We start from the raw sequence: 23,879 nt of genomic DNA, 5'->3' as shown, positions 1-23,879 counted from the left end.
GTGATAAGTCTTTAAGGTGGAGGTATTAAGCAAGTTCGTATTGCCTGTTCCTGAACCAGCTGAAGCTCTAGGAAGTGGGAAGTGAAAATTATTTTTGGACAGTGTGTTGTTTGCTCTCTGCATAAAGATATGTTGACAGAAAAATGAGTCAATAGAACAAAATTTCACAAAAGCAGGATGAGAAAGAGAAAAGAATGGACAGAGGGGAAAACAAATTCAGAGAGCGCAGGGAAAAGCAGGGAGTGGAAGGTACAGAGTGAAATTCTGTTGAAAGAGAAGTACATTAAATAGCTGTTGTTGGGTAGCGCCGTGTGTGCAGAGCTTTCGTCAGTAATAGAGGGCATAGACTTCCATTTCAAGTCTGATGCAGCACTCAAGAAGTCTTTCCATTAACTTCAATGAGCTTTGGATTAAGCACTTAGGGGGAAAAAAGGTTATGCTTAAACTGAATGCTTTTTTTGAAGAAAGGAGTTTAAATTGTGGAAGAAAGTTTTAGTAAACTCAGAAAACTTGCAGAGCTCGCAGGCCCTCAGAATCCCCAGTATTTACAGTGTCTCCTTTAGACCCTACACTTAAAAAGGGAGAAAAGTAGCTTATCTTAGAATTTAAATGAGTTCAGTAATTGCTCAGGCTGCAGAATGTAACACAAAAAGTATTACAAACAAGCCAGCAAAGCAGTTTATTACACCAAAAGTGTGCAGGGGATTAAAAAAATACAAGGGAATCCCTGATTGCTATTGTGCTTTGGGATTAAGAGAGTTCAAAATAAAGCTGCTGTGTTTTCATTGCCTGAATCCTGCATTTTAACATTTGAAATACATTGTATTTATAATTTCTGCTGGAAACACAAAAAATAAGTAAATAAGACTTGGAAGGTAATGGGAATTTAAGAACTTTTTTGAAAAATACTTTTTCCCTTTCTTTCTGTTTCTGCTGTTATAATTTTCCTTCTTTACCAACCTTTTAATGTGGGCAGTTGGTGCTTCTGAGATTTCCAGCCATAGTTCTCAATTGTGCCGCTTGGTCTCACTGCCTGAACGCGTCCCATTTCCAATGGAGTGTTGAAACTCAGCTGCAATACGCTCCTATTTGCCCACCACCAATGAGCCTTCTCATTCCTTTCACTAGTCACACCCTCCTCCAGAGCTGTCATTTAATGGCTACTTGTATTGGGTGTGGGTGTCAAGGTGTTGGCAATGGGGAGAGGTGGCCTTTATGAGGAAAGGCTGGGGCTGCCCCATGCGGGACACAGCTGGTGTCTGCCAGCTCCCGTGGACCCACTGCAGGCCACAGCTGAGTCCCTCAGCCATGGGTAGGGCACCTCAGGGAAAGCATGTGTAGCAAGATCAAAATGCTGTCAAGTAGTGAGGAAAAAAAGTGTGAGAAACAGCCCTGTGAGCACTAGGAAGGAGGGTGGAGGAGGTGCTCCAGGTGCTGGAACAGAGATTTCCCTGCAGCCCCTGGAGAGACCACAGTGGCGCAGGTGGTTCTCTGCGGCTAGTGGAGAGGACCATGCCAGAGCAGATATCCACACTGCAAGCTATGGAGTACCATGTCAAAACAGATATCCACACTGCAGCCCATTGAAGACCCCATGCTGGAGAAGGTGGATAGGCCCTGAAGGAAGCTATAGCCTGTGGAGTGCCCATGCTGGAGTGTGGGAAAAGTGTGAGGAGGAGCTGTTATGTACTGACCGCAACCCTCATTCCCTATCCCCACTGCACCACTGGGAGGGAGAGAGGAGTGGGGAATGAAGGAGTGAAGTTGAGCCTGGGAAAAAAGGGTGAGGGGGTGGTAGGGGGAAGGTATTCTTTTAATTTTGTCTTTGTTTCTCACCATCCAAATCTATTTTAAGTGACAATAAATTTTTTTTTTTCCCCAAGTCAAGTTTGTTTTGCCTGTGATGGTAATTGGTAAGTGATCCCCCCTCTCCTTATCTTGACCCATAAGCTTTCTCCTCTTATTTTCTCCACTTGTCCTGTTGAGGAGGGCAATGAGAGGGTGGCTGGGTGGGCATCTGGCAGTTGGCCGAGGTCAACCCTACACACTGTTTTACAATCAAACATGTAAGCAACACGTGTTGTAAAAAAGTAAGGGTACACACATTGCAGAAGAACTTCTGTGCCCTGTTTTAGTCATGGACGAAGTGCAGGAGATATACACAGATTTTAAAAAAGAAAGCAAGTACAGATTGCAGCGACCATCAGCAAGAGCTACTCGACATGGGCTCTTGCAACGTGTTGCATTGTTGCATTGCCGTGTAGCTCCCTACCTTTATAGATCAAGGCCAAATCTGATACTGAAAAGAATTGTGCTGTTCTCCTCCTCTAAGTCTTTGTTGAACTTGAGCATTCTTTACATTTTCAACAAAGCATACAGGCATTGCAGTTCCTCTTTCCTGCATCTGATGACTTCTGTACAGTCATATTTTTCTAGTCATAAGTTATCTTCTGGCTCTTACAATATGCTCTCATGAACTTACCAATGTCCAGCATTCATAGTATTTCCTTTATTCAGAGAACAGTTTTTTGCTACCCGTGAGCTCCGGAGTCCACAGGAACCAGTTTTCGACACTCTGGTTCTTTGTTCCCTCATTTCTGCTGGGGATTTTCAGCTAACCGCTTCAAACTCCTATCGTAAGTGAGTAGATGATTTTTCCCTTAGGCATCAGCTGTTCCATTGTTCCGAAGTGCTCTTGTTTAACTGAAGATTATTCTGGTTACTGAGTCTCAAATACTCCTCATCTGGAATATTCATGACCAGCAGCCCTCATAGCAAAACTAGATTTCCTATTTGCTGAAACCTATTATGATATGGAAATTGCATTAAATGCAAACAGAATTAATAAATTTCTCAAGAAATGTAACTGTGCCAGAACTGTTTCAGAAAATGTCACAGTTTTTATATGGCCCCATATTCGTAGCTATGAGATAGGCATATTCTTTTTGAAATTAGTCTAGAAGAGTGAAGCTAAAGTTATGCTGTAACAAAGAGTGAAAAAATAACCCTAAAAATTAGATTTTGCTTAGCAAATACACTGGGTGTTAACAGTTTTTACTTCTGTTTAAAAATCATACATTTAATTTAATTCACAGCTGCTCCTACTATCTTTAGAATGTTGTTACTCATCAGTAGGGATGTGGACGTGTTCAATGGGAACAGACAAAGTAAATGACCTTGAATATTTGTCCTCTCTGACAGCCTCATGGTAAAAATTGTTAACAGATTTTAGTGATTTAAAAGCCTTAAAAGCCTGAAGCTAATTGCATTAACTTGTTCTTCATGTTCTGTCTTCTTGCATATCCCAAATAATTTAAAATCAAGCATTGCTTTCCAAAATATTTATATTAAATGGCAGGTGAATAGAAAAGTTTGATAGTATTCCACCAAGTTTTGCCAGTTCCTAATGATCTGCTTTTACCAGTTGTTAGGATACAGTCCATCAGTAGGCTGAGTACTTCCATGGTATCTCAGTGTTTATGTTTCCCAAAGAGGCTGTAAATATGCCTAGCTGGAGTATTCTGATGAATTTTGCTATAGCACTTTATTGGAAATGATCAAAACCTATAGTTTGTGAGGCAAATTGCAGCTTCTTTTCCCATGCCCCCAAATATCCTTTGCCAGCTCCCCCCCCAAAATAGTTCTCAATTACTAAAAATGTCAGTGTAGTAAGGGTTAAATATTTCATCCTGAAGCTTTTTCTCTGAATGGAAACTTTCAGTATTTGCACATTAAAACATTTCATTTGAATGTATTGAGATGAACTCTGTTACAAGATCATTCAATCTTGAACTTAATTTTTTATCGTGAGCTATATAGCTTCACTGGAATTCAGGCAGAGGTTGGCTGGTACCTGATCCATTGGCATTCATGAGCCTCTTATGATGGCACTCAGTAGGAAACCTGCATCATGAGTAGTATAGGCCTGACCTGACTGAAGAGAAGGAAAAGCCTGAACTAGTATTTTTACTAGGCAATGTGTCACACTGAGAAAATATAATTTAACAGTCATCTGAACAAAGAAGTATTATTTCAATTTTGTTGATAGGTTGTTGTGGTTTTTTTTCTAAATTTATATTCCTCACTCCCCTTGCAAGTTTAAGCGTAATTAAGTAATTCCTATAGAAAATTCTCAGCAGCCTGTATTATTTACATTACTGTTCACTTAGATACTACCAACTGCAAATGTTATCTACGATTTTATTCTGAAAATGTGACAGATAGTAGCAATTGGGATCCCACACAGAAACCCACAAAACCAAAATCCCTTAGGATAACCTTGCAAAATAATGTTTCTCATATGCTGGGTTCCTGGAACATATTTTTGAACATTTTTCTTTGGGAAAGACTACTTATTAGGGAACAAGAGCCATCTATTTATTCAGTTAGATTCTTCATTCACAGTTTAGAATTGTTTTAAATTTAGTTCTCCACTAATTACTTTTTTTCTTCTCCCTTGCTCCTGTATTGGTGTTTCCAATCAGTTTCTGTTGTCTTGGGTAGGCAGAGTCAGCAGTTTGGCCCAGACTAACTCCAGTGGAAGTGCTGCAGGGTCTCATTTGTGAGCATTCCCATTTCTCATGATATAAGAATTATAGTTTGTATTTAATATTGTCTTGGGAGGCCTTGCTGGAATCACTGTTTCTCTGTGAAGTTTCACCCAAAAGCTCTCAGTGTTACATCACTGGTGTCACAGCAAGATACATCTCTATATCATTTCATTGCAAAAAAAAAAAAACGCCTGCACTTGTACCACCAGTCTAAAAAGAAATCAGTATCCTGTGAGTCCTCAAAGAGAATTGATAAAATCACATATCTATTCACTATGGGGACCTGGAGCACTGGTCCTGCCAGCTCACTTGCCACATAATGTGGGACTGAAATTTGTGCTAGGACAACCTAAATGCATGTTCCACACCCTTTTCTTGCTCCTCCCATGGCTCAGTCATTGTTTTATTACCTCCCAAGTTGAAATATAAACCAAATCTTCACCGATCTATTCCAAAAATTGTAATTCAGCTGGAAGGTGGGTGCATGCCAGCTCACTCAGTTATATACTTTTTCCTAAATAAATGCTACCATGGGTTTGTTGCTTTATGGAACCTCAGGCAGTAACAGCTCTGGGCCGTTCTTCTCTCTGCACGCCAGCAAGAATTATTACTGAAGCCTCTGAGCTTCAAGGTACAAGACATTACTAGTGGACATAAATTGAAAGCTTATACTTTCATCTCGGATCTAAATTGGATTTAGGCAAAGTGGCAAGACAAGAAGTATAAATAGAGTTTCCTATGCACGTACTCTATGCCATTTGTTCTCTGTATCTGACACTGAAACATTTTGAACTAGCTATAGCTAGATGGACCAATTGTCTCCTACAGTTTTGCAGCTGATATGTTTTCATGTTATATATGATACATTTCCTTCATGCTTAAAACTTGATGTAATATTCAGTTTGCTTTCATGTCATGCTTGCAAAACTATAGCTTTTCACTCTAGAAAGAAGTGTTAAAGGCCTTCATGCTGCAGAGCTTTATGGCTTTAATTCTCCTGGTCTAAATGCTGCAGTCCTTTTGACCTATCCTCATTTCTTCAGATTTTTTCTTTCTTTTTCACTGTCAAAAATTGTTACTTTTCTCATCAGTTTTCAAGGTCTCAAAATCTGGATTCCTGTTCTGCTCTGCCTGAATAATCTGCTGTAACTACCACTTTATCAAGAATATTCAGTTTAACTATTAGGTGCTGTTATACTACAAGGATCAAGCATCCGTCTAAGCAGAAAACCCCTTTTCAGTCTGGAGGAAAATTGATTAATGGGAAGAGAATGGTGCTTTGCCTAAAGCAACTCACTCTCATTGTCTTAAAATACTTTTCTATAGTTGATTTCTGAGAACACACTGGGGAAAGAATATATACATTCCTATGGACAATTGTATGTAGTTGCTGTAATTAATAGAGTGATCTGGTATTAGCAAAAAGAGAACAACAATACGATCAAAATTTTATGAAAATGCACAATCATACTGAACTTGAGTAGGAAACAGGTTTGTACTTGGCATTTAAATATTTCCGCATTCATTTTGCATTTATCCTACTCTAGTATAGATGTAAGTTCCACTCATAAAAAAGCTAAAAAAAAAAAAAAAGAGAGAAAAATCAGATCTAATTAACTTATAAGCCTTTGGGGGAAATTATTTTAGTGTGTGAGATGATAACTAGAGTAGTGCTTGCAAATCCAGTAAACATGATCTTGCCTATTTTCCATTGCAGATAAATGATGTCTGATATTTTTTCCATATATGTAATAAAATACTTGCATTAATTCATGTTGTCATACATTACTGGGAACAAAAGAAAAGCTTAATCTTGTGGGAAATGGGCACACATTATTCACAACATGTCTACAAGCTTTAATCTAATTTGAATACTATCTTTGTTAATAGTCCCTTAGGGCACACAATTTCAAGCTTTCCATTCTGGGTTAAAATGAATAGGGCTGGGGTTTCAATCATGTTCTCTGCTTTTCTGCTTGCAGCCTATAGATGAAAACGTCTTAGAGATGAGTTTATGTAAGGTAAATATTTTAGAACACAGTTGTATGTTCAATACAAGAAATTAAATATGAAGGACACATCCCATGGATAGTTCTGCCTGAAGAAACAGCTTCAGCTCTTGCATATCCCTTTGCAACAACCAATTCTAGCATTGTACCTATGGAAAACTGCAGATGTCAGAATTATTTACTCTTATGCAAATCTTCCCAGTAAACCACCCCTGAAGCCAACACACCCAACTTTCAGAGTCAAACTTAGGTAGAGCAAGAAATTCAGGTCATTAGAGAAAATTGCAGAAAAACAGAGAATCACAGAAGCACAGTGCTGAAAGGACCTCGTCTGACAAATGCTTTTCTAATCTCTTCTTAAAGACCTTCCCTGACCACAGCCTTCCTAGGCAATCTCTGTGTATGATAATGGTAAGAGATCTTTGCTACCACATACCTCACAATATCCAATTTGAATCTTCTTTGCTGCATTTAAACTCATTACTTTGTGACCTACTGTGATCTCAGGATTATTTCCCATTAGTGCCCATCCCTTTTCTGAAACACAGTGCCCTACTGCAGCTGAAGCATTATCAGTGATAAGTAAAGCAGGATTACTTCATGATGTGCTCTGATTTATATTTCCTGATAAGAAGTTTGCCTTTTAAACAACAGTGTGAAACTCCTTCAGTTTATGATTATAACTTCTTCAGACCCATTTTTGGGCAGGAGTCATCTAGTTAATTGTCCTCCATCCTACATTTGTAACAGCTTATTTTTCCCGCTCAGATCTTGTACTTTGTATTTACCCATATTTTTCTTACAGATTATATCTTCATGTCATTTACAAATTTAATGAGCATGTTTTCCATTGCAATATTCAGGTGTTAATAAAACTATTGAAGAGGAGATAAGCAATGGGACAACTTGCATAACTCCACCTAACATATCCTTCCATACTACTTAGTCAACAGGTTTTGCATCCTCCTTATCAGAATTTCGTCACGACTGTGTTTCCTGTATAATTCATGGGAAGATCATGCGAGAATATAAAAAGTATTATTAAAGCCAAGATAAATGACCTCAGTGACTTCTCTCCGCCCAGCCTGCCATGCTGTCTGGAAGGAAATTAGATTAGATTGACATTTATTCTTAGGAAAAAAAAAAAAATCCCGTTGGCTGCCATCTGCATGTCATTCTACCTTATTTTCCAGGTAGCCGCAAACATTTTATTTGATCATCGCCTTCAGAATATTTTGGGAAGATACCATCTTAATTCTATTAGTTAATTGATCACAGCTGGTTTGTTTAGTGAAGATTGCTAGGAAAAAAAGGCATGAAACACCTTCATGCTCAAATTCACCTACAAATTATTTTCCTCTCTATTGAATAGAGTAGTCCTTGATCTTCCTTTTTACAATTAACAGAGCAAATGAAAGAACTATTTCAAAGTATGAAATTATTATAGTAAGTCAATAATAGCATGAGTTCTTTCTTCCAAAGTAGTTGCTTCATAGTTGCACCTCATTCCATGCCCTGTTTTTTTGTTGTTGTGTTTTTCATGTGGTTACATGTTCCTGCTGCTTTTTTATTTTCACCTTTGGTACATTATCCAGCATCCACAGTATTTATAATTCCTTCTTGTGGGTGGAGTCAATGAGGATTTTATTCTTTAACTAAGTTAATCTCCTATAACACTTCTTACCTCTTTGCCCAGGGTTAATTTATGACCCTAGTATTTTTCCTTTAGGCTTTGCTTTATCCCTTAATCCTTGTTCTCATTAGATAGTGTCTACAAGTTCTCTCTCTGCACTGAAGTCTACCTAATTTTTATATAACCCTTTCTGTCTCTCAGGATTGCAATAGACACAGTTCTGTGGTCATTCTTTGTCTTTCTGAACAAATTGTATTCTTTTAGTATTAGTCTTTCAGTCATATTAATTATCTTGTCAAATCCCTTGTTTTTCCCCTGTATACTGTACATTAGCATACATAAGTAAGCAGTCTTGACCTTTTATTTCCTTTTTTGTATTTCTTTGGATCTTATTCTGAATAACCCTAACCCCCTGCCACTCAAGCAATCTTGATACCCTTATTCAAATTTCTCTTTTTGTGCTTAACTATGGACTTTTGTCACTCACACTATCTCCTCCCCTTGATCTCTATTTAAAGCCTTCCTTACTAGATAAGTACATCCCCTATAGAAAATAGACTGTTTTCCATGTTCGGGGGTATTCTTTCCATGTACAAGAGTATGTGGAATATCATCTCAATGGTCAAGGGAGCCAAAGCTGTCCTGGTGTCCTGGAATATGCATATTTATCCAGAATACCTAGATTCCTAATCCTTTTTAATCTTCAACTAGGGAAATGAACATGTATACCATACAAGTCTCCTGCCCTCCCAGACTGATACTCACTTTTGATCAGTTTGAGATTGTTCCCGAGAGTGAATGCATGACACAAATAGAAGGGCACATGGGGTTGCGATCACTGTGAGAGATGAAATGCATCCACTTTATAGTAATTTGTAAGAGCTGAGTTCTCTGGAAGCAGCACACTCTAGGATGTCAGCTGCAGCAGACAGATGAGGCCTTTAGGAGAAAATCACCAACCTCTGCTGCTTTCTTTCCTTTCTCTTAGGAATGGAGGCTGTGAATCTTACAGGTCTGATTCTCTTTTCTTCCTCTTCCAGTGTCATTTGACCATCACTTGCTGCTAGGACACTGTCCTATTCTTGACGTTGATAGTGAAACAGCATCAGTTTCCAGCTGAGACCAGCAGCCAGCTTCTCCCTAACAGAATGACCATTTCATTGCTGGTGCTGTCATGGACCCCAACCTGCTTAGCTTCTACAGGTTCTGCTCACTGCTGCCATGGCACAAGTGGTCTCTGCATTTTGACAAACAAGCAAGAGATAACAAGATAACAAGAGTGAATGAATGGCACAGCTGTGTGGGGTTTTTTTCCTAGAATTTTAATAAAAAAAGGAAATCCAGTAAGACAAAAGCTCCAACAGTGAAAGAATTAGATAACAGCCCTCCCAACAAACACACAAATTTCTGCATGTTTATTCCAATTGCTATTGAAAAGCAAATGACCAGCCTGTCAGCTTATTTCATCTCTTCCAGGAGATAAAATAACTTTTTTAGGAATGGTCAGCTGCTCTCCATTTCAGTTCAGTCGTTGGCCTTTAAGACTGCTGTAATGCTGACACAGCAGAAAAAGACAGTAAATGGGGGAAAACTTGGCCAGTTAGAGAGGCTGAATGTTTTGAGGAACTGAGGTGCAGACTCCTAAAGGTGCTTTGTGCCTTAATTGCCATTACTGGGAATTAACATCTTTGAGGATCTGACCTTCATTACTCGAACTGTTACATGGTCTAAATGATACTGGGCTCACTGGCAGGCAGAATTTGATTGTTGAAGCTTCTAAGTCCAGTGGACTACATCGGACAGATTTGGAAAATCTGGGAAACAGTGAGAACTGGAGCCTAACTGAGTAAATGAAATCTAACTCAATAATGTGATAATTCAAATCTTAACACTTGCATGCCTTTGTGAAAATTTTGGTGAGGCTTTAAATCCTAACTTTGTGGTTCTTGGTACTTTCTGCATACTTAGAGGCTTAAGTTAAAGAAACAACATTATTGGATCCTTTTCCAGTTGTGGCTATCAGTACACCAACTATAAAAAATTAATTCCATCAGAATTTCAGTCTGTCTTCTAAAGAATGCAAAATACCAGCTGTATGTTGTGCAATATTCTTCATCAGCTGTGAGATTGATCTTGCCTTTGAGTATTTTTCTTCCATGAACTCTTCCTCTCAGAAATAGTCACAAATCAGTACATATGCGGAATAAATAATTAAAGATGACTTCTGAAAATGCAAGAAAACATGAATTCTGAAGATGAATGCACTCACACCAATTGCATTTAACAATACATGAAGAGCCTAATAAAATCTCTTTCACATTCTAACTTACTCTGTGATAACATAGGTAAGTTAAAGAGCTGGAGTGAGTGAATTGCTATATAAAAGAAAATCTTCTTCAGCCTAATGATTTTCTGAGGTTCAGAATGGTTACTTGTTTGTTTATTTTTAAGAATTCTTTTTTTTCTGTATTGAAAATGTAGGTTTTGAGTGAAGCTAAAAGAAGCCATGTAAAATTGCATATTGAAAAATCTGTATAATTATGACATTTTGAGCCCAATTTTTGTGGCATGCACAAACCAGTCCAAAGGTTGGATGGTCATTTTGGGTCTAATTTAGTACCCCAATATAATGAAATCATTGTAAGCGCATCAACATTTATGTATAAGAGAAAGTTAACTTTTAGTATTTGTTGCAGCAATAGTTACTACATCGATTGGTATGTAAACAAGATAACCTGTTGTTTTGCTATCAGAGATATCATCTTTCTCATTTAATTAGACATAAAAGTTATATATTGCATTCATTTTTCAAATGAAGCATATATGTCATAATTTAAAGACTGAAGGGCTGTAGCTGCAAAATCAAATGTTATCAAGTTACCAGACTGGGTATATATCATTTGCTTTTCACATCAGTCTTCAGGATGTAGGAGTTAAGAATACTTCTGCCCTACTACAATGACAAGATCATAGCAAACTCAATGAGACTATGTGTTTATTAAAACAGGGCACACTTTAAAACATAGTTACAGTACATAATTAATTTACCATGAAAAGACAAAGTGCAATATTCTGCTTTCCATTTTTTATATATTCAAGACAATTGTGAATGAAAATTAAGTAGTTACTGTATGTGATTTTGGCATTTGCATGAGTTTATGCTTAGAAGCTGAACAGTAGCATCTTCAAAATGCAGCCTGTAATTTAAAAAGTATTACTACTGAGCTAATTTGAATCATGCCTTTCCCACAAAAGAATTTCCTAAGCTCTTGAGGGGGAGAATTAAATTTCTAGCCACTGTTTTATTTGCATTTCCATAGTCCAACAGTTTCCATAATTGGATTATTTCTAAAATAAAAGACAACCATATTTTATTTAAACAATGGGAAGTAGAAAGACCTATCAAGGAAATATCTGCTCTAGGAAGCCTACAGTAGCAAACTGAAAAAAAAAATACTTACAATTCCAATTTTCCAAGAATATTCTCTCCAGATACATGTTGTCTGTTTAGTGGGATTTGCTTCAAAAGATGTTTACACTGTAGTAAGGTTATACTTTGAAGCAGGGTCCCTCGAAGTGTTCAGCCCTTCCAGGTCTCTTCCAAGTACCTGCCATAAAAAATAGAAAAGTTTGAAAATGGGTGGCCAGAAAGCCATATCAGGGCATTTTGATATGTGGGCCTCCAGGGCCCATTGCACAGCTAACTCCAACTAGTTTCTTTCATCCAGTTTGGTCTGCTGCTTATTGCAGCCATCCTACAGTTCTGGATGCTCAAACACAGATAATCTTAAGAGCTGGTTTCTCTTCCCCAGGTTCTCAATGATTTCTGATACGACATTAAGTCTTTTGGCTGATCTACTTCCCTTGTGCAGACCTTGATTATAATCTCAGTCAAGCTAGCCAATTAGACCTATTTTGTGGGTCTTTTTTAATAAGCAAGTGATTTTTTTGAACTATACATTGTTTTCCAAATGAAAACTTTTTTTTTAAAAAGTGAGTTCAGAGAAAAGAAAAAGTGAAAGAAAACAAAAAAGAAGCTGTCGCAGTGATGGGGATATCACAGCACTTACTCTTAGCACCTAACAGGTTTTGAAGCTAGTCTCACTAGGTTCTCTATATAACTAATGAAGAGCAAAATATTCAGCTATACCTGGACCATTCCAGAAAGATGTCTGGCTAGTCTGATCTTAAAATCCCTCAGGGATGGAAACTATAAACTCCTTAGCTAACCTATTCTAACTAGTAGTGTTGCCATAACGGCGGCATAATAGCTATGGTTTAGACCTTAAGTTTTCAAGTTCTGAGGACCATTATCATTTAAATATGGTTGGAAAGAAATTTAGCTGAATAAGAAGCTTGATTTCTTCCCTTTGTTGATTAATTCTGCATGTTAAAATGTGTCCATATTAAATCATTCAGTGAGCTCACTCTGACCAGGGGATATTCTGAAGAGCTTTAACTTGAGTGTGTCTGAAAGTTGCATCTCCATGTTATTCAAAAAGCCTGTAGACTTATATATAAGAAGAATATAGACTTATATGGACTACTCATTTGAGAAAGGAACACATCACTGACTGTAATGACACTTGTTTAATGTCGAGCTTGGGAATAACTGGCATAAAGAGACTCGCTTTCTTCCAGAGGTTTACTATTGGTTTCCATCCTTAGCACAAACCTAATGCCTACAGGAGGATGCTACATTTTGTTCTTGGTCTTCCCTCAGCACTTCAATCTCTTACATGATTAAATTATCTCTTACTGATGATATTTTTACAAGCAATACTGTAGTACTAGGCAATCATTAAAGTAGGAGCCGCTGCTATAACATTAAGGGATGAATTCTGTCCAGCTTCTCTCTGTCAGGAACATATTTATTTAATGTTATGTCTTACATGATGGAAGTCCCAACACTACAGTAGTCATGACAGAAATAGCCAGGATTTCTGCCACTGTACAGCTTCACCCCATCAGTTCTACTCTGGGATTACACCTAGCAGAAAAATAACTATGCTGGCAATTTCCAGAACTGATTATAAAGTGCATGGTGGGGTGGAGGATCAGAGAAGGAAACTTTGTGAGTACATGGTATATGCATGCTGCAACAGGGGAAAGTGACCTGACCGGTAACGGTATGAGATTCACAAAGAATGAATGAAATGTAACTGACATGTAGATGACAAATTTCAGCTGTATTTATATGTTCATGTTAGGAAATGTTTAAAATAATACTCCCATCATGGCAGGTGGAAGAAGAAAATAATCTGGCATTAAATGATCCAGAGTTCTTGAGATCAACAGGGACTGTGGGATCCCTTAACCTGTTGATACAAAGCCAGTCAGATGTTACACCTCACTCAGCTACCCCTGAGCTGAAGTCAGTGAGTTAGTCTTAATTGGGTATAATTTCCTTTTTGTTAAGCTAAACAGACTGGGTTCTTTAATTGTCTCTGTGGAACATTTTCTCCAGCCCTAGAATAATTTTTATTCCTTTTTTTTAAGCAATTTTCTTTGAGTTTTGAAAGTACGGAAAATTGGGAAAAAAACCCAATACAGATTTCAGAAGAGGTTAGAGGGAAATCAAGTTGCTTGTGTACGTTAGTGAACTGCAGTGTGCCAGTACTAGTAGCTCTGCAAGACACTGGTCTGCTCACTATGCCATTTTTGGAGAGAACAAGCTGACATTTCTGTTCCGTTCTTTCAACCAGTTAATTCTCTGATTACTAGATAAGGATTTGCAAACAGGAGGGGTGGTGGGAGAGAAGGGCTTGCTGATAGAGGTCCTGCCATAAGGATAAGCATACATGAACCTGCAGCATATGCATGCCATGTGGGATATGCTGTCTTAACTGCAGCTAATCCCAGTTAGTTCTGGGCAAGAGAGAAGCTGAAAAGCTAGGTTTTCACATCTATACTTGAATGTTGAAGGTTGTATATTCAGAGCTACTCAAATTATTTTTGTGTTCAGTTTCCTGAGGAAAATAATGAAAAATTAAGTGGTGTCATCACCCTTTTTATGTCTTTTTGATTCCACTATGAAATTCATATCTGCATTTTCAAATAGTGAGAATCAAAAGTTTCCAAAAAGATTGTATTTTAAAATTAGTTTATTGATTTTAGTGCCCAAACCTGAGACCAGCTTTAAGTTTGTATCTTGAAAATTTTCTCTCTCATTTGCAGCTTTGTCTAAAGCTTCTTGTGGAAAAGTTATTTTATTTTGTCTCAGGGCATGATAATAGATCAATGAAAAATAATATAAGAATTATTATTTTAAAGAAAGAAGGGTATTAATACTTTTTCCATATCAACACTGATGATTTTATGACACTTCATTACTATGCAATGTCATCCCTGCATACTTTTGTAAATAATGCTGCTTGAAATATTCTTGATGTTAATCAAAACACTTGTCTTGTTCATATCTCTCTGGGGAATGAAATTTTAGCAGGAAGTATTCATGATTGAAGATAGCTTTAAATTCTCACCATACCTCTTTTTATTCCCCTTTTACTTTCCTCTCATTTCTTCCTATCCATCTCAATACACACATACAAAAAAAGGAATGGTACTGAATTTCGTGATGCAAAGACAGAATCATGAGCAAACTGGATTAGACAAGTTCCATAAATCATTAAAAAAGACACAGTTATGGTTGCAAGACAAATACCTGTATTCATACATGTTGTACCCAAGCAAAATATGAATACAAGGCGTGACAGTCCCAGTGAAATAATTAAGGAGATAAATATGGCACTTAAAGAACGGAGCAGTCTGATGCTCAGCTAGTGTTTCAGAAAGAAGGAATTGAAATATAACAGATCACATCAGCTTATTTAAATACTGCTTATGGTAATTAGCATTTTGGCATTATTTTTTCAGACATACAGTGGCTGCCAGCCACAGTACAATGAAAAAAATCATGTAAACCTTCAGGGAGGTAACATATTGTCAAAAAGGAAAATGGAAAAAAGGCATATAGATAACATTAATTCCTTCTCATGGAAAGAAGACATTAACAATAAATTCCTACATCTCCTAAAAACAAAAACCTAGAAGAGAAAATGTTCTGGATTTTTTTTTTACTCTTAACTGATATGACTTATCTTCATCCTTTGAAACACTATTTTATTACATTTTTGTATAAAAAACTCTACATACTTTTTATAAAGTAAATGTTGACTTTCCTTGGCCTATCTTTTGTAACTTTTGCACCCTTCAGAGCTGTAATCTTATTAGTGATTGCTTATGCAATTATTTTACAGCATTGTTCAGCAAAACAGGATGAACAACTTAAAATTACTTATGAGGGTGTTGTGTTAAAGGGTAAGAAGTTTGGCAGAAAATAAACCCCCTTGCACTCCAGCTTATCCTCAGATGTCAGAGGGTCTGGGGGCGGCTAGGTTTAATTTCTGAGTGATGTCCAATTCAACGCTCTAAGTCCAGTCACGTTCAATATGCTGAACTATCACAATTATGGATGCACTTAATAGCAAACTGCACTCTTGGCTTAGCCATGTTCAATGCACAAGAATTACCAGACTTAGGGAGTTTGGTTGCGTTAATGAACTATCGCGACTAGATTAATGAGCAGCGCAGTTTATTAAAGCAACAATACATGTTCTTTTGGATTGCTGGTGATAAATACACTGTCTGCAAAGCACATGCAAATAATAATACAGTTGACTACAAGCACACTAAATTATGGAAAAACTCTACAGAGACCTTTAAGTTTCTGGGGAAAGCGCTCAGTATAACTGAGGGATCAAATCTCACCCATAGGCGTCCCTATAGGGAGGAAGAGAGGTTCAGCCCGTCGACTGATCCCAGAAGTCAGCGATGTCTTCCCAGCTTGTCTATGATGGTATCTTCCCTAACAGTCCTCCTCTCTTAAGCCCTTTTCTACTATTTTCTTATTTTTAGGTGGAGCTTGAGTGACTCTAGTCATACATACCTTTATTATGATTGGTATAAAGTTCTCTCACTTTGCTTTTAAAGGCACATGCTAGAAAAAATTCAGAGCACGTGCTCAGTGAGGGGTGGTCGCACCTTGGAGGCGGGTAGCTTTTGGGATGGAGGTGTGTTTTGGTATTATAATGAGAGTATAATGAGCAAAGTTCACCCAAAGACCTGATGCTGCGTGTCAGTATCCCAGAACTGGGCACGTGTGGTATAAATCAGAAGTAGGGCATTAGCTCGACAGAACCCCCATTATTTCACCTCCTTGCTTCACTGGATTCAATGCAGGGACCTTCTGTGCTTGGTCCAGTAGTTCCAGTTCCCCATCCCTCCAGTGATATCACAGAGCCTGGCCGCGGTGTCTCCACTCCGCTCCAGCCTCCGTGTTGCTTCTCAGAGTCAGCACACCAAGCTCGCCTGGTGTGGCTAACATCTACGGCTGCAGGTTATGTTGCTTAGGGAATTACTATGGAACAGATTTCTTGCGTGTCCACCGCATTCCACCCTGGAGGTTTACCTTTCCTTAGGAGGGGGACATATCAATAAGTCGCCTCCAACAATCATTCCACAGAGGGAGATAATTAAATCATAACTTTCTTGATGCAAGAAGTTATTGACTTAATGTGGTGTCCTACTGTTGACTTATTTTTATCCCATGGCACCAATGCCTCACAAACTGAATGACGCTTCCCTATTTGTACAAGGCAGGAGTGCATGTTGGTCAGACGGTCAGCATGCTAAAGCAAGAAAAAAATTACTTCTCTCACTATTCCCTGATTTAGTTTGTCCTTTTAAAATGTATCTTTCTCTAGTCAACATTGCTACACAAAAAATTGCTTACTGCTGTCTCTGTTAGGCAGAATGCCACTGACGGTTGAGTTGGAGTACTGATTAGACACTGAATATGAAATTCTACAGATCTTATACTGAAAATAATGTACCCTTGATTCTGCCACCCTTCCTCCACTGTGTTGTATCTTGTACATTAAGTAGCACTACGGAAAGATATAGGAAAACACTCTGGGCAAATATTTCTCAGTCTACTTAAGTGTGGCAGAACTGGAACTTTAATAAATAGCAATGAATTATGGAACATATATTTATTTGTTAAAAAAAAAAAATATTCAGGTCACTGTGTACTTTTCCTTACTCCATTCAGCCTCTTTTATACCATGTATTTGTGGCTAGGGAGAAGGAGGACAGAGAGAGTGTGCAGAAGTATTGTCAGAGTTGAGTTAACTGTAGCCCAGACTGTAATTTTATTATTATAATAGCACTAAAAGTCTTTGGCTGGAGTTATTTAGTGTACTTTTTGTTTAAAATCTTTATAAACCATTTCATTGCCTGTATGAATATCACACTGAACACTTCTCATTTTCATCATACCATTTACGTTTGTTTCTTAGTTCTCACATAGAAGATGTGCAGATGTCTAAGCATGTTAAAAGCATGACTAATTTAAAACTACATACATGTTCCTACTTTCATACAGGAGGGACATGCAGAGGCACTTGAAATTTTGAATGTCCAGTATTAAGAAGAAAACAGGACATAAGGAAGTCACGATGCATTACTGCTTCAGGGTAAGTGTGTTTCAAATGTTCCTAGTCAACGAGCTGTGATGAAAATTTGCACCAGCCCTCTAAGAGACATGCCACTTACAGCCCTAATACTTAGACAGACAAAGGTCAGGAGAAACTGGCGAAAAATGCTTTTAGGAATTTTTCTTTTGCAGTGGAATGGAGTGACTACTTAATCACTATTATTTGACCATTCTGTTTCAAATTGCCCAGGTGAGTGGCCCTCTTATATTGTAGTATATTATATCACCATAAAACTACTAGTGCACATATATATATTCTAAAACAAATAGCAATAACAACGTAGTAGTTAAAAAAGTTATCTATTTTGGGCAGGTAAATAATATCTCTTCTACAATTCAATCTTGGTACTCTCAAAAGTTATCACATGGTTTGAGTTGTTTTTTCTTGTTTCCTATAAACTTTTGATTTTTGCTAGTGATTAAAGCAAAGGTTTTGGATTTTGTGCCATATTTTTGTCAGTGTCTGTCACGTGGTCTTGACCACATCAATTCATTCACTGAACTTCATTTTTCTTATCTGTAAAACATTCCTATCAAACATCTCAAAGGATAAAGTGTAGTTTCACTGCAGTTTTTAAAGCTTATTCATAGCCTTGAAAGTACATACAAGTACAAAATATTATTTTTACTTAAGTTTTGAAGTATGTGTTCACTTATTCATAAAGTCAGAAGGAACTAGTAGAACTTTGGTCTTAACTCATATAATTCAAGGTATAAAATTTCATCTAGTTACTTTTTGATTGTGCTCCTTGACTTAAACTTGACTGCCCTTTCCTGTGCTGCTTTGAGTCTGTTAACCTACTTTTTTTGTTTTAACATCCAGGTTTTGTTTCTTATCACATTTTTGCTTAACTGGCTTAGAGGGCTATTAGGTATCTGTGTTTTCTCCCTGTGACTTACCTGCCTACCTTGGTCACCTTTTGTATATAAGATATCCTATTTGATAAATCTCTTGGAAGTAATCCTAATATAGCAAATTATAAAACACAAAATGGTTGATGGTGTGCTACAGTTTAAAGGGTTTTTTTGCGATGTGATGTTGATCAGAGGGACCAAACCAAGAGCTAGATAGATGAGGAAAATGTGAGGTTGGCTGAAGTTTTTATCGCATTCCATACTGCTTCCCATGCTGCCCGTGCTACCTCTCAGGGTCAGACAAGGTTTTATTTGGTGGGTTTGTGTTTTTTTTAACTGAGCTTGGAATGACTTCATTTATTCCTTCACTTCTTAAATTAGATGCCTTTGGCACCATGGATAAAATGACAAGTACGTTAAAATTTGTGTGAAAATTTCAGGATAATGAGTGGACCGGGATTTTGCCAAGGAGTCTAACTGTGCATAGCTCTGAGGGAATCTTAAGAATTAATGAATATGAAACACCTTTATATAAGTGACTTATCTTTAAATATGGAAGGAATCTAGATCACTGAGATACCTTCAGCATTGGTCATGTAATGAAAGGGAGAAATTCTACTTCATATTCGTTTATAAAATGAGTGGTTTTTAAAATTGCCCAGATTGTTTGAGTAAGTCCTGGGATAAAATGGGCAAGATAACAGGATACAGATCGTATGCACATTAATAGTGCAATATTTCACAACTTGTGTAATGAATGTATCACACGGATGGATACATATGTGTGCATATACACCTGAGTCTGCACTCTTGTATACCTGACTGTTAGTCATTTGAGCTGTAGGATGAAAACAGCCAAAGATTGCTAAGATCTTCACTTGTATAAAGGTGCAAAATGGATGTTACGCAAAGAAGCCAATGCTAGTGCCAATTTCCTATAGAGTGTAAAAAAGCCCATCAATGTGTCAAAATGATTGTTTACATCTGTGGAGCTAAATAATGTGAAACATCCAAAATTTGTTATCCATGCTTCTAAAATACTGTGGGCAGCTGACAGATTTGTTCAAATGCTGAGCAGGAAGAGGAGGATTTTGTGCAGGTTTGATGATAGACACACTTTGCAACACACTCCAGAAACATTCCACCTTGCAATATGATCAAAACCCTCACCCCCTCCCCAAATTGCTTTCAGGCAGAAGAATCGAGTCTTGTTCTCTATGATAAAATCTCTTTTTGACAAGTCTCTGAACTGTAGGCAAGGTCAGCAGGTAGCACAGCATGATTCTGAGACATGGATAGTGAAACTTTGTAAATTCTGTACTGAGGACAATAAATCTTTGGGAAGAATTGGAGGGGAGGAAGGCAGTAAAAAAACTTACCAAATAGAAGTGATACATTCAAAAAAGGATTTAATTTATTTGTTTTCATTGCCTGCTAGATACAAGACAGTCTGTCTGGTTGTGATAATATAAACATAAAATATGTAACACCCACATAGATAAGCTCTCCTCCACTGAAGGAATATTTCCAGCTTTCCTCGCTCCCTAGCCCCTCCCTGCTGCCTATCACTACTTCCTCTCAACACTTTAAGTCTACCTCTTTCTCCTGCCACTCTCTACTCAAAGGTATTGGATTTAGGTGGTCAGACTGCCACATGTACATTCTACGACACATTGCTTTTCTATCTGATATTCGTTGTAGTGTTATCCAAGTAGTACAGAGCAGAAGGATAACAAGCAGAATGGTTTACATAACGTGTTCACTGACATGACTTACTATAAGACAGTAACCGCTTTTACCTTTTTAGCCTTGATAATCCTAGCCCCACCCCCAGCTGTAGTAAACAGCTTTTATGCCTTTGCTGACAGGGTTATTTGATTGTTTCTTCCTGCTGGCAGCATTCCTAGTGATGCTGCATGGTGACTTCTGCTCAGCAGAAGTTTAGTAGAAGGGCTGGTTGGTCCGTGGTGGATTTCTCTGCCTCTGTGCTGGCCCCAGTCCTTATCTGCATGTTTGAGATATCTGTCCTCAAAAAAATCCCACAGACACAGGCACAAAGAAATTGGAAGGATGTAGTTCCCCAAAAGGAGAAAACTAGACTTATTTAGGAAATTAAAAATTTTCACAGAATAGATACTCATATGCTAAAAGCACAACGAACTAACATGCCAATCTGCCAGACTCCATCCATCTCAAGGAAGTTTGTAAGGTAGTGATTTTGCAGCAACTTATTGGGCTGTCAGGTTCATGGAGCTACTGAAAGCAGTGGTAGCTGCAGCGCTCATTTCACGGGCAGAAGTTATTCCCTTTGTATTTTCTGGAGTGAAGAATGTGTTGGATTCTCCACAGGAACCTAGGTAACAAGATGTTCTCCATTTACTTTTCATTTATACAGCTTTCCTCTAAATAAGAGATTTAAATACAAAAATCTATCATTCAAGGACATTGTGTGGATTAGCAATATTCTCTGGAGGTTTGTGAGTTCATAAAACCACAAATGGATGTACTCCTCTATACTAGCTTTCTTCATCTGTGAAAAATATGAAACCGACAATATTTTTTTCATTCAATAAATCATCCAAATATTATTTGTTGAAAGCTGCTAATAGTCCCCAGTTTTTTCATTTGACTAAATTGCTTCATGAAAACTGTAGCAGGAGAAACTGGGATGCTTAGAGAAAGGAAAGGTAAGCTACAGGTGAGCAATGGAGGCATTGGGAACTCTTATTAATGCAGTGCCCACTGTTTATGAGGATAGTGCTAGAAAGTATGACAAGGGAGGAGGTACAGATTGTAGGTGAAAGCAGAAGAGAGAACAAAGCTGTAGAAAAAGCATTATAAAAGGAGGCAGATAAGAAATATAGTTAAAGAAACAGCAAACTAAATCAAATGAAAAAGAATAAAAAGGCCAGTTAGTGGATTAAAATACAGGATGGGAAAACAGGAGAGGAAGAATGGAGGAAACACTGGGCGCACTATTCAGTTACTCAGCTGTTTTGGAACCAATCATTCAACATCTTCTTTGACATAATTTTGCACCTGAACATTGTGACACAACAGGATAAAAGAACAAGCCAAAAAATGAACTCTGACAACCTTCCTTAATGGTAACCTTGGCAAACAACCCTTGTCCTCTAAAATTTCGACATGCCTAATAATGTGCCATCACTTTTCAACCAGTTTCTTGCCCATCATCCTTTGTTTTCTCACCTGCTAAACTCACTTTATTTTCTTTTCTTACATTTTTTCCTTGCTTTCTTAGCTTTGAGCTTTTTGTTCTAACTACCTTTGAGATTCAGTCAGCTACGCACAGCTATTTTCAATAATTTCAATATATATTCACTATCAGACGTCTATTTTAACTTGCACTCATAGTATGAAGGTAATAACAGGTGTGCTGTTTATTTTCTCAGCCAAAATCCAGTTTCTTCATTGCTATGATAAGCTATGTATTTTCCATTCTGATAGATCATCCACTTAGAAGCAGAATTATTTTTCTAATAAGAAACTAAGAAGTAGGTTCACCACCATAGCTGTACAAAACAACCTCCTCCTCTGAAAAATCTGCCAAGTGTACTACAAGGACAACTTGTACAAGCATTATTTAGAATTGTACTATAGAATGTTAAATGTCCTTCATGAATTCTTCTCCATGGACAATCAACTTTCACAGAAAGACACAAGGGAGGAGAAAAGGTGAAAAAGAGGGGGTGTATGAGAAAGATTAAAAATGGAGAGAGAAAAAAAGAAGGGAGAGAGAGGAAGAAAAAGGAAATAAAATGAAAAAGGGTTGTTGGAAATACCACAATTCTAGCCTCAGAATCTTTGGTAAGCAGAAGTAGTTTATGTTATGCTGCCTGCCAGATATACTTCTTTGCTTATCAGTATACAATATTACTGTTTTATAAAACAGCGTCTGTCTCCTATTGCTTCTTAATCATTGGAGCACACAGTAATTAAATGCTGCATGGAAGGATTTGAACCAAGCCAGAAAAAGCAGTGGATTAAAAACCTCCAAAGTTTTATTACGTGTATTTTCATACAATTTTATATTTTATTTATGGTAATAGTATATCAGAGCTAACAACTGTACACTGATATACCCATAAAATATATTCACTATGAGTTACTAAAATAATGAGTGGAGTAACAACCTATGCAACAGAATGTTACTGATTTACTCTCTTTTTTTCCCAAACTTTCTCTGAATGCATACATCATAATGGAAAAAAAAAGGTTGACAGCAGCAAGCAATCTTCAGTTATTACAAAGCATTCACTTGCTGGCTTATTTACTCTAAACCTGCATTTAAAATGCTACCAGTACAGGCAGTCAGCAAACTGAATTAGAATGCCAACCACTGGGGCCAGATTCTAATGCCACTTCTCCCCCTGAGTAAATATATTTTATCTAATGAATTATCTTGTGGATATTAATAGCAGTGTTCACAGAGCCAATCATTTACTTAAGGTGAAGGTAATTAAAAATAGTTTCTGCATTGTTACTATTAGTTGCTTTACATTTCTATATATTGCCTTACATTGCTGTTATTATAAATGCTAATTTTATTACTGTAGTTGCTTGTTGGAATATTTTGAGATGGGGCGGAGGGGGATATTTTTCCTGAAAAATGTTTCTGTTTTTCATTCAGCTCTAATTATTCACTGTATATCAGAGCACCCAAGTGGGAGATCTGTTTTGCATTATGTTAGAAAATGGATAAAAATAGCTAGCAAGAGAGCTTACAGAAAAAGGTTTTGACTTGGCAAGGCATTTAAGTGTATGCCTCATTTAAAATATGTAATCAGACCCCTGGAAGCCCCAGATTTATTGCAGAAACAGAGTCTGGAAAGCAACCGTGGCTTTAATTTTCTGTTCTGTACATCATGTATTTGTGGTATCCAACCGCTTGGCATACATTAGAAAAATATCAAAATATCACAGCAGATCTTTACCGTCTGTGTATCAGCTGATAACCACCAGCATTCAGCATGCTTTTGGTACAACCCATATGCAGGAAGAAAACACAACATAATTTAAGAGAATCACTTATGCCAAAGATATTCCTTACTTTTTATGCAGCTGAAATACCCCTTTAAACTGCCAAAGGAATTGGAGAGCTTTTGGTAGGTATGAATCATACCCAGATATGGTATATTCTATGCAGAGGGGAAAATATGAATCTGGTCTTTGTATACAGACCGTAAATGTAATCAGAAACATATATAAATGTGTATACATGTACCTATCTTTAACTACTGGCTTTCTGAAACTAC

The 23,879-nt window shown here is 37.4% G+C and overlaps 1 long non-coding RNA gene across 2 annotated transcripts in view; it reads left to right on the top strand.

Moving 5' to 3' along the window:
• Positions 1-23,879, top strand: part of LOC128142344 (uncharacterized) — a 172,726-nt gene that overhangs the window by 115,183 nt on the left and 33,664 nt on the right. For both annotated transcript variants that reach the window (XR_008235357.1, XR_008235356.1), the window contains exon 3: positions 17,638-17,728. This is a non-coding gene — a long non-coding RNA (uncharacterized LOC128142344). The remainder of the gene's footprint in view (positions 1-17,637; positions 17,729-23,879) is intronic.

Source organism: Harpia harpyja, chromosome 5 (genome assembly GCF_026419915.1).
Source record: "Harpia harpyja isolate bHarHar1 chromosome 5, bHarHar1 primary haplotype, whole genome shotgun sequence".
Taxonomy (NCBI): Eukaryota; Metazoa; Chordata; class Aves; order Accipitriformes; family Accipitridae; genus Harpia; species Harpia harpyja.
This window is presented reverse-complemented; position numbering and strand designations above follow the sequence as displayed.